A 9405-nucleotide genomic window follows, 5' to 3' on the forward strand; every position below is an offset into this window, starting at 1 on the left:
TATCATACACGGGGGTTAAAGAATCTGCCCCAAAATCGTAGTTTCTATTGAGTACTTGTGAAGTGATAAGACCAGTTTTCTTGTTGCCGCCACACTTCCATGCCAGAGGGGGAGCAGGACCACATCCCCAGAGATCCTTGTGGCCTGGAAGCTGCCACTGACGCAGTGAGTGCGACAGGAGGCTCTTAAAATCACTCCAGGGCTCCCACAGCGTGGGTTGCATGCAAATGTGCCTGGGCCACTCCCGGGCAAGCCTGGGCCAAGGGCAGGCCCATCCATGCCTGTCAGAGCCCGGAAGAGGCTGTGCTAGGCGCCCACAGGCCTCATCTGCAATAGGCCTAGAGATTGCAGGAGCAGAAAGGCGATTATCAGTGGGTAAGGATATTGCCACAAATAGGGACACACAATCTGATTTGACCATGAGGGTCAGACACCAAACATACTGGAGACAAACTCAGTTGTAATAAGCCCTTCTATCCCAATTACCCCTGAAATGAGTGGTTCTATTCCTTTATCAGAGGGACTAATACCAGCGGTTGCAGTACCAGTGCAGGAAAGAAAGACGGGCCCCTCCAGAAACCTTTCTACAAGCAACTCTAGAAGACCAAGGACAATTTAAATTTACCAGACAGTATAGTATGTGTTAATATGGAGAAACTACAGCAACAGTCGATAATCATTCCATCTAAGTCCATGTACATGGATGATTTTCTTGAAAAATTTAAAGACTTCCTATCTCCCATAATTTTGCATTTAGAGTCCATTGCAATGTCAATAAAGGAGATAGCATCATCAAGACATAGGTCATCTTATGAGGGTGGGGTTAGAGAGAAACCTTAAGCGCAAATGCAAAATCTTGTAGAAGTTGACTATAGTGATATGGTAAACAACAGTGCAAACCTCCCGACAGTGATCCATCAAACTCATGGTGTGGCTTCAGTAACCCAGCTCCCATCTCGGTGCAATGCTGCTTGTCCCCCCCGGTATCAGTTGTGATTCAAGGACCAGGCTCAGTGACGGTGCCCCATCTCCATTTGGACTGAAGGGACATAGAACAGGAGATTTCAGCTATAAGGGGAGGGGGCACTTATCTCTCACAAAGATTGGATTAGGGCCTGAGGTTAGATCTCCCCCCAGCTTCATGTCCCTATGTAATCATTCTGGCCAATAACCCAGCTTTAACAAATGACCAAACAGAAACTACTACCCAGCTAATCCACAAAGCACGTCACTAGATCTATAAAGCTGCAAATGGTCGGGCAGTGAGACTTTGTAACATTTCAATGGCCCGCAAAGTCTCTTGACTTGGGAAACAAGCCAAATCTATTACAGGGGACAGTGTGGTTCCAACTCTGAAATCTCTGGCTATCGCTGAAAAGCTATTAAATTATTACCCAATAACCATTCAGCATCGACACAAATATTTGCACTACCTCTTGGTATCTTTTATAGATCGTTGATGCATCAGCAAGGTACAGACAGAAACAAGGCTCACAATTTTACCTTTCCCAGAGTGGAGACCCAATCACACTTGCAGTACTGAAGAAATACTACTCCTTTACTACCAACCTCAAGTCGCTTTATGGCATTGATGGACATGGTGCCTGTGATTGGCTGTGTACTAGGGAGGGATCTCAGAATGTTGTAGTGAACAAGACTTGGGAGCGCTTGGTTGATGAAGTACCTCTTTCAAAGGATATCGAGACTTTTACAACCATCACATGGTACATTGCAGGTTTGGGTCAGAAAATGTTGGACCCAGATTAGTTAAAGTATATCTCCACCTTTGACCTAGTATACCTGCAAGAGACCTGGGTAGTGGACCCTGTTAATACAGATGGCTATAGGTGATACTGTACCCCTGCAATTGTCTCAACTGCTGGAAGGGCTAGGGGTGGGATTGTGATATTTGTAAAGAACTTTTTGTGATTTGAAGTTTTATCATTTTATGATTACCAATAATTTAATATGTTACATCTTAAAGGTCCGGAAGGGAACACCATATTATTGATTACTTTTTTACAATAATTTATTGGGGGTGAAATGTACAAAGTTGTTTTCTATAGTGGATGAAAATATAAATAGGCTAATTAGTTCATGTAAAAAAGATCCAACAGTGTTGTGGATGGGCGATTTTAATGTACAACCTTGCACTTTTGCATTAACCTCATTCTGTGGTTTAACATGGTGCAAAGACAGAATATTGAGTTTTAAATATCGCCATACACAAATATCGAGTTGGAAATATCGTGATACGGGAATATCGACTAATGCAAAAACCAGAGTTTATGGATGGAATGCAGAACAATGTCATACATTCACCCCAGTACAGAGATCTGGGCCTAAATCCATAATTTTTTACACTCCACACCACCCCAGTTCAGACATAGCCATATGCAAATCAGTCTGACCCTGTGCCTCATGGGAACAGTCCAGCCCGAACTGCCAAGACATGGCTTCCCTGGACCGGAAACAAGCTTCCGAGGACCGGTTTCTGGCATTCCAACCGTCTTCAGCCCGGCTTGGTTGAATCCAGTGGTGTGGAGTGCATGGGACTCACGTCTGAGCATACCCATCCCACTCGGGGTGACAACTGCAAAAACCACAGTTGATGGACAGAATGCAGAACAATGTCATACATTCATCCCAGTACAGAGATCTGGGCCTTAATCCATCGTTTTTTTGCACTCCACACCACCCCAGTTCAGACATGGCCATATGCAAATCAGTCTGACCCTGTGCCTCATGGGAACAGTCCAGCCCGAAGTGCCAAGCCATGCCTTCCCTGGACCGGAAACAAGCTTCCAAGGACCGGTTCCTGGCATTCCAGCCGTCTTCAGCCAGGCTTGCTTGAATTCAGTGGTGTGGAATGCATGGGACTCACGTCTGAGCATACCCATCCCACTCGGGGTGACAAATGCAAAAACCACAGTTGATGGACAGAATGCAGAACTATGTCATACATTCACCCCAGTACAGAGATCTGGGCCTAAATCCATCGTTTTTTGCAATCCACACCACCCCAGTTCAGACATGGCCATATGCAAATCAGTCTGACCCTGTGCCTCACGCGAACAGTCCAGCCCGAACTGCCAAGCCATGCCTTCCCTGGACCGGAAACAAGCTTCCGAGGACCGGTTTCAGGCATTCCAGCCGTCTTCAGCCCGGGTTGCTTGAATCCAGTGGTGTGGAGTGCATGGGACGCACGTCTGAGCATACCCAACCCACTCGGGGTGACAAATGCAAAAAACACAGTTGATGGACAGAATGCAGAACAATGTCATACATTCACCCCAGTACAGAGATCTGGGCCTAAATCCATCGTTTTTTTGCACTCCACACCACCCCAGTTCAGACATGGCCATATGCAAATCAGTCTGACCCTGTGCCTCATGGGTAATGGACAAGGCAATGGTATGGTAGCTCTCAAGACATGGCTTCCTGGACCTCGTTGCCACTTGCAGTGTACCACATCCTACGGCGGCCCTGCAAGCTGACATCTACTTTCACATGAACTTCAAACAAGTAAAAGATAGCCACCCATGCATATGTATACATCTGCGTGCAAGGATGGCTATCAATGTATTTTTTTAGTACTTTAATAAAAAACATTCAAAGAAGGTCACCCGTGACGATTTGGCACCATTAATGTGAGATTGTCATGACATGTTTTATATATATTAAATCATTTCTAGTACCTCTATAAAACATTCTGGGTTATCGTTGCCTCTTCCTACACAAGAACAATCCTGCCTACAAGGCAGACACTCTTGCACTGTGACTCAAGGGTGCCTGGATTGGAGCTAGGCTGCTAAATGTGCACCAATGCAGGCACAGGATAGAAATGCGCCATATCTTGATAGATATGGTGCATTCCTGCCATTCCCCTTTCACGCAGTGCAGCACAGCAAGATGTCTTGCTGTGTTGCACTGCATGAATGATTCATAATTAAGGTCCAATCTTTGAAGTTGTTCAGTAACTCCACCCTCACCCGAGACAACCACACGTGGGCCCCCAATGCAAATGACACAGCCAGAGAACTCCACACCTGCAACTCCAACTGTGCAGACAACTTCGCCCTGCTATGCAACCCCGACAGACAACGCCCCAGGAAAGCTGCCTAGTTCACCACCACTCTCCAAGAAGCCAGATGCACCTGCAGATGCCTGGAGAAGAACCGAAGAGTCACCAAGACAACCAAAAACCACATCACCTACAAGGGCGCCATGACGGACTACCAGAACCAGATCAGAGTCACCAAGAGGAACTTCATCCACAACAAAATCCTAGCCAACTCCACCAACTCCAAGGAACTTTTCATGTGTCATTCAAGAATTCACCAACCCACGCAGCGAAGCCACACACATCACCCCATCTCAAGACCTCTGCGACAAGCTTGGAACCTATTTCCACCTCAAGAACAAAGACAAGAACAAAACCCTCTACCACAACTTCATCGACCATCCACCAAGTGCCACAGTCGGACCCCCCCCCTAGAAACAGCAGCCAGCCCACCATCTCCAACTTAACACTGATCTCGGCTGAAGACACCACCACTACCATAAAAAGTATCCACTCAGGGCCACACGGCCTCTGCCCCCTCACATCTACCACAGAGCTGCGGCCACCATCGCTCCCTAACTACAATGCACCATCAACATCACCTTCAAAACAAGCACCTTCCCAGATGACTGGAAGCACGCAGGAGTCAGACCCCTGCTCAAGAAGCTCACAACTGATCCCACCGACCTCAAGAACTATCGGCCCAACCCACCCCTCCCCTTCACAGCCAAAGTTGCAGAGAAAACAGTCAACAGGAAACTGACACAATTCATTAAAGAGAACGCCGTCCTCGACCCTTCCCAATCTGGATTCGGAAGCAACCACAACACAGAGACCACTCTACTAACCGCCAGAGATGACATCTACACCCTCCTGGACCAAGGCCACTCCCCAGCCCTTATCCTACTCGACCTATCAGTGGCCTTTAACACCGTCTCCCACCACTCACTGGTCACCAGACGATACGACGCAGGCATACAAGGAACAGCCCTGGACTGGATCCGATCATTCCTCACCGTAAGAAGCCAAAGGATTAGACTCCCACCCTTTCTCTCTGACCCCACAAAAATCACCTGCGGAGTCAAACAGGGTTCATCCCTGAGCCCCACCCTCTTCAACATCTACATGGCCCCCCTCGTAGCCATCGTCCGACAACACAGCCTCAACATTGTATTCTAAGCCAATGACACCCAGCTCATCCTCTCCCTCACCAAATACTCCACCACTGCCAAACTCAACTTCCAGAAAGGAATGCAAGACATCGGAATCTGGATGACCAACAGCTGCCTGAAGCTCAGTGCCTCGAAGACAGAAGTCCTGGTCCTCTGTACCACCCCTTCTGCATGGGACCGCACTTGGGGCCGGCCGCCCTCGTAAGCCCACCTATCTCCTCAACCCACGCAAATAACCTTGGTGTCGTACTCAACTCATCACTCACCATGAACCGATAGGTTAACACCGTCACCTCCAGATGCTTTAACACCCTCTGCATCCTCTGCAAGACCTTCAAGTGGATCCACCCTGAGTCAAGGAAGACAGTCACCCACGCACTCATCACCAGCAGACTGGCCTATGGAAATGTACTCTAAGCCGGCATCAACAAGTCCCTACTCCACAGACTCCAGACAATACAGAACACCACTGCCAGACTCATCTTCGGCATCCCGCGACATGAACGCATCAGCCAACACCTACGAAGTCTCCACTGGCTCCCCATGGAGAAAAGAATCACTTTCAAAATCCTTACTCACACCTACAAATGCCTACACAACAACGGACCCAAATAACTCAACAACAGAATCAACTACCACATACCCAAAATAAACCTCCGATCTTCCAACCTCGCACTGGCCGAAACCCAGCACATCCACAGAGGCAGAGCAGGCAGGAGATCCTTCTCTCACATTGCAGCCAAGACCTGGAATGAGCGAACGGCAGACATCAGACGCGCCCCCTCCCTGAACACCTTCAGAAAGACCCTCAAGACCTGGCTCTTTGGCTAAACAGATCTACGGACCGCCCCTCAACACCTTGAGACCCACACAGGTGAGTACCGTGCTTAAAATTCCCTGATTGATTACAATTCCCTGATTGATAGTTTGGCAACATGTTTTTTTTTTAGTTCAAATTCAGACTTGTTTTCATGCGTATACATGTATTTACATATAATTGGTAAGCATTCAGAGACCATTATAAATAGCTTCAAATTGTTGTGTTTGGAAACATTTGTACACATTTTTATACTGGAACCACTTTCCTAATGGCGGTTCAACTCACATTTCAATGCATTTCTTTAGAGTATTCACCCTAATGTTAAAGGCTTTGCATTAATGGCTCATTATATCTGTTTGAACAACTTGAACCTATGGCTCCAAACCTTGCCTTAATGGCATACAATCCTCTTTACAGATCCAAATTGTGGTACTATATACTGGCAGCCAAAGGGTTTATTCTTCAGTAGGATGAATCTACTTTCCTAGTGGACAAAGTGAACATGACCATTTGTTGCCCTTGACCTAAAAAAATATGCCCTGGCCGTTGAGCAATAAGAATTCCACACCCAAAACTATTGGTGAACTTCTGTGACTCTTGGGCACATCCCTCTCCTGCTGCTCATGGCTGAGGATGCTAAATCTAGGAAATTACTGTTAGACATTAATGACTCTTATGCCTGTCCTCGGTTCTTTCAGCCTTAGTACTCTAAATCTAATGCACTAAGGTGGACATTGAAGGTCTCCATCACTCTGCTTTGCTTATACGTGCACTGCATATGCTACAATTGCCACATACACAAAAAACACACATCATAAGCTCGGATGTGATTTGGAGACAAAACAGGGTCTAAATCCCATTGCACATTGCACACTGAGCCAGTGCCAAGAAACACATATTTAGTGAGTAAGTGAAAACAAAAACTTTAATTATGGAATAGCCAGGGATGATCTTTAAATGAGACCCTTTCTTTCCGATGCCAACACCTCTTGTGTCGCATACAGACCCTGTACTGATGAGTACCGGCTTCAGCAAGGATTGCGAGTGCAAAGGGTTCGCCCTTCTGTGCACAAAGTCCTCAGACTACACAAAGAATTTGGCACGGAAACTGAAAATACAAAAACATAGTTTAATAAACCTTTAAAGGTGGTACTACAGCCTACACAACACTCTACAGTATTGTACAAGGTAGCACAAAGAACTTGAGTACACAGTCCCCTTTTATACAGAAGAAGGGGCTCATAAGTAAGCGGGTACAACTCAGAACATGATTTACAACCATATATGGACATTTCTGAACATGATCAATACATGGGTGGAATTAACGGTTCTTGAAGCCCGTGAAAATGCACATTCCTATCTAAGCTAATCAAACACAGATGTGACTTTCACTGAGCATGCGCTAGACGCACAAAGGACTATTTAAAGCTTGTTGCTGGGCAGACTTCAAGGGTGATTAGCGAAGAGGTAGGACTCGCCACATGACGGGCACATGGCAATATGTAGCAAACAAAATGGAGGACAGAAAACAATATGGAGTTTGGCCGTATCAAGAGTTTGAGCAGGAAAACGCACAAGTAAATCACAATATCATGTCTTTAGCTAATGCTTAACATTATCGCTGTTTTATTTACAACAGCCAACCCTTTCAGCATTAGCTGAAGACATTCGGTTATCTAGGATAATCTAGATACTCATCGTTAATATCGATGCTCATCATTTCAGCTACCTCTCTAGTTATACTTTTTTGGTGGACAGCCTCAGCAACAGCTCTTTTATTAGGTACACAAGATGAAACACATAGAGAACATATCATTGGACTACATTGAATGCATACACAACATGTAAAAATAATCGCAATAATTATACAGAGACCAGTAAGAACCTTCCAGCCCCATGTGGAGATCAGAGTCCAGAACCAATTCGATAATGTCCAAGTTCCATTTTCGACATGTATATCAGCTGCGATCTTATGTAATTTATTAATTGCTTTGTACACAGAAGGAGTATGATCGGGGATAAATATGCAACAGCTTTTTCCAATAATTCTACAAGCACCGCCTCTATCTGCTAACATCACGTCCAAAACCATTCGGTTCTGTAACGCAACAATTCTAGTAATTTGCAACTCTTCAGTAAGATTGCCAACAGCTGCGGCAGTTTGGTTCGTTACGGCTTCCACTACTCTTGTTAATCGCCGTATCTTTCTACTATTCAGAGCAGCTCCAACAAAGAAAAATAAACGTAAATTGAAATCTATGTATTGTTGCAAACTAGTGTCAGTTTGGTCTATATCATCAATAGACAAAGTCTGTTTGTATCTGTTTACAGTCACATTATTCAATAACTTCAAATCTTTATGATACGATGCAGGTGCCAGGAAAACAGGTGGTAGTAAAAACGCTACATAACATACTCCAGACCCTCCAGCTGGTAATCGGTAATAACCTCTATTTCCACATACAAAGTAAGTGTTATGAGAGTCAAGAAATGTGCTATTATTCAGACCATCAATATTCAACACGATAATACAATCACTAACACCTACAGGGATATGACTTACACTCTGTACACATAAATCTGCTTGTGCTTGGGCCACTGAAAACACACATTTTTCACAGCCAACAATGTCTCTAGTGTTCGTGAAAATATAGGGCGTTGAATCATTGTCCTGCCGATATTCTTCCCACTCCCATATAGTTCCGTTGGCTTGTGGATAGCCTTCTTTATCCTGATGGCATTCTTTATTCAGTCTGAAAAGCAATCTGCCCACTGTAGGCTTTCTCGTAGCAAAAAGCAAAGTGTACCATGCTCGACAAGAGCCATTATGAGAGAAAGGGAGAGGTATAAATGGTGTTCCCCCCTTCTTCTGATGTGCTGGCATCATCCCACATATCCATCAGTTTGTGGCATTAGTAGCTACGTGCGTATGGTGCAGCATCTGAATGAAAGTATTATTCAAATACGACTGTCGATGCTTCAACTCTTGATATGGAAGTGTATAAAAGAAATGCTCATCTGGGACTGGAGTGGAAACAACATACAACTCACGGGCAGGAATTTCATCCTCGACAAACCACGTGATTGTAGCAACAACTGCTACCGCAGCAATGAACCCTACAGCACAAAAAATCTTCTTCTTATCCATTTGAACAAAATGTACAAACAGTATCTTCCTGAAACTAAAAGTGGTGTCCGAACTCTTCCCCCTAGGCAGTCGTTGTTTTCTTCACCAGTGGGCCAAGACGGTGTCACTACACTAATGCAGGGCTGATCCCCCCCCTTGTCTCATCGGCTCTCCGTTTCACTGACCTGGGGACCATTCTGACAACTTATCACACAATCGCAGG

The 9405-nt window shown here is 45.3% G+C and overlaps 1 pseudogene; it reads right to left on the bottom strand.

The window, feature by feature from the left end:
• Positions 1-7727: 7727 nt before the first annotated feature.
• On the bottom strand, positions 7728-9203 carry LOC147724385 (uncharacterized; annotated as a pseudogene).
• Between the last annotated feature and the right edge of the window lie 202 nt (positions 9204-9405).

This window comes from Lissotriton vulgaris, chromosome 4_1, assembly GCF_964263255.1.
Source record: "Lissotriton vulgaris chromosome 4_1, aLisVul1.2, whole genome shotgun sequence".
Lineage (NCBI taxonomy): Eukaryota > Metazoa > Chordata > Amphibia > Caudata > Salamandridae > Lissotriton > Lissotriton vulgaris.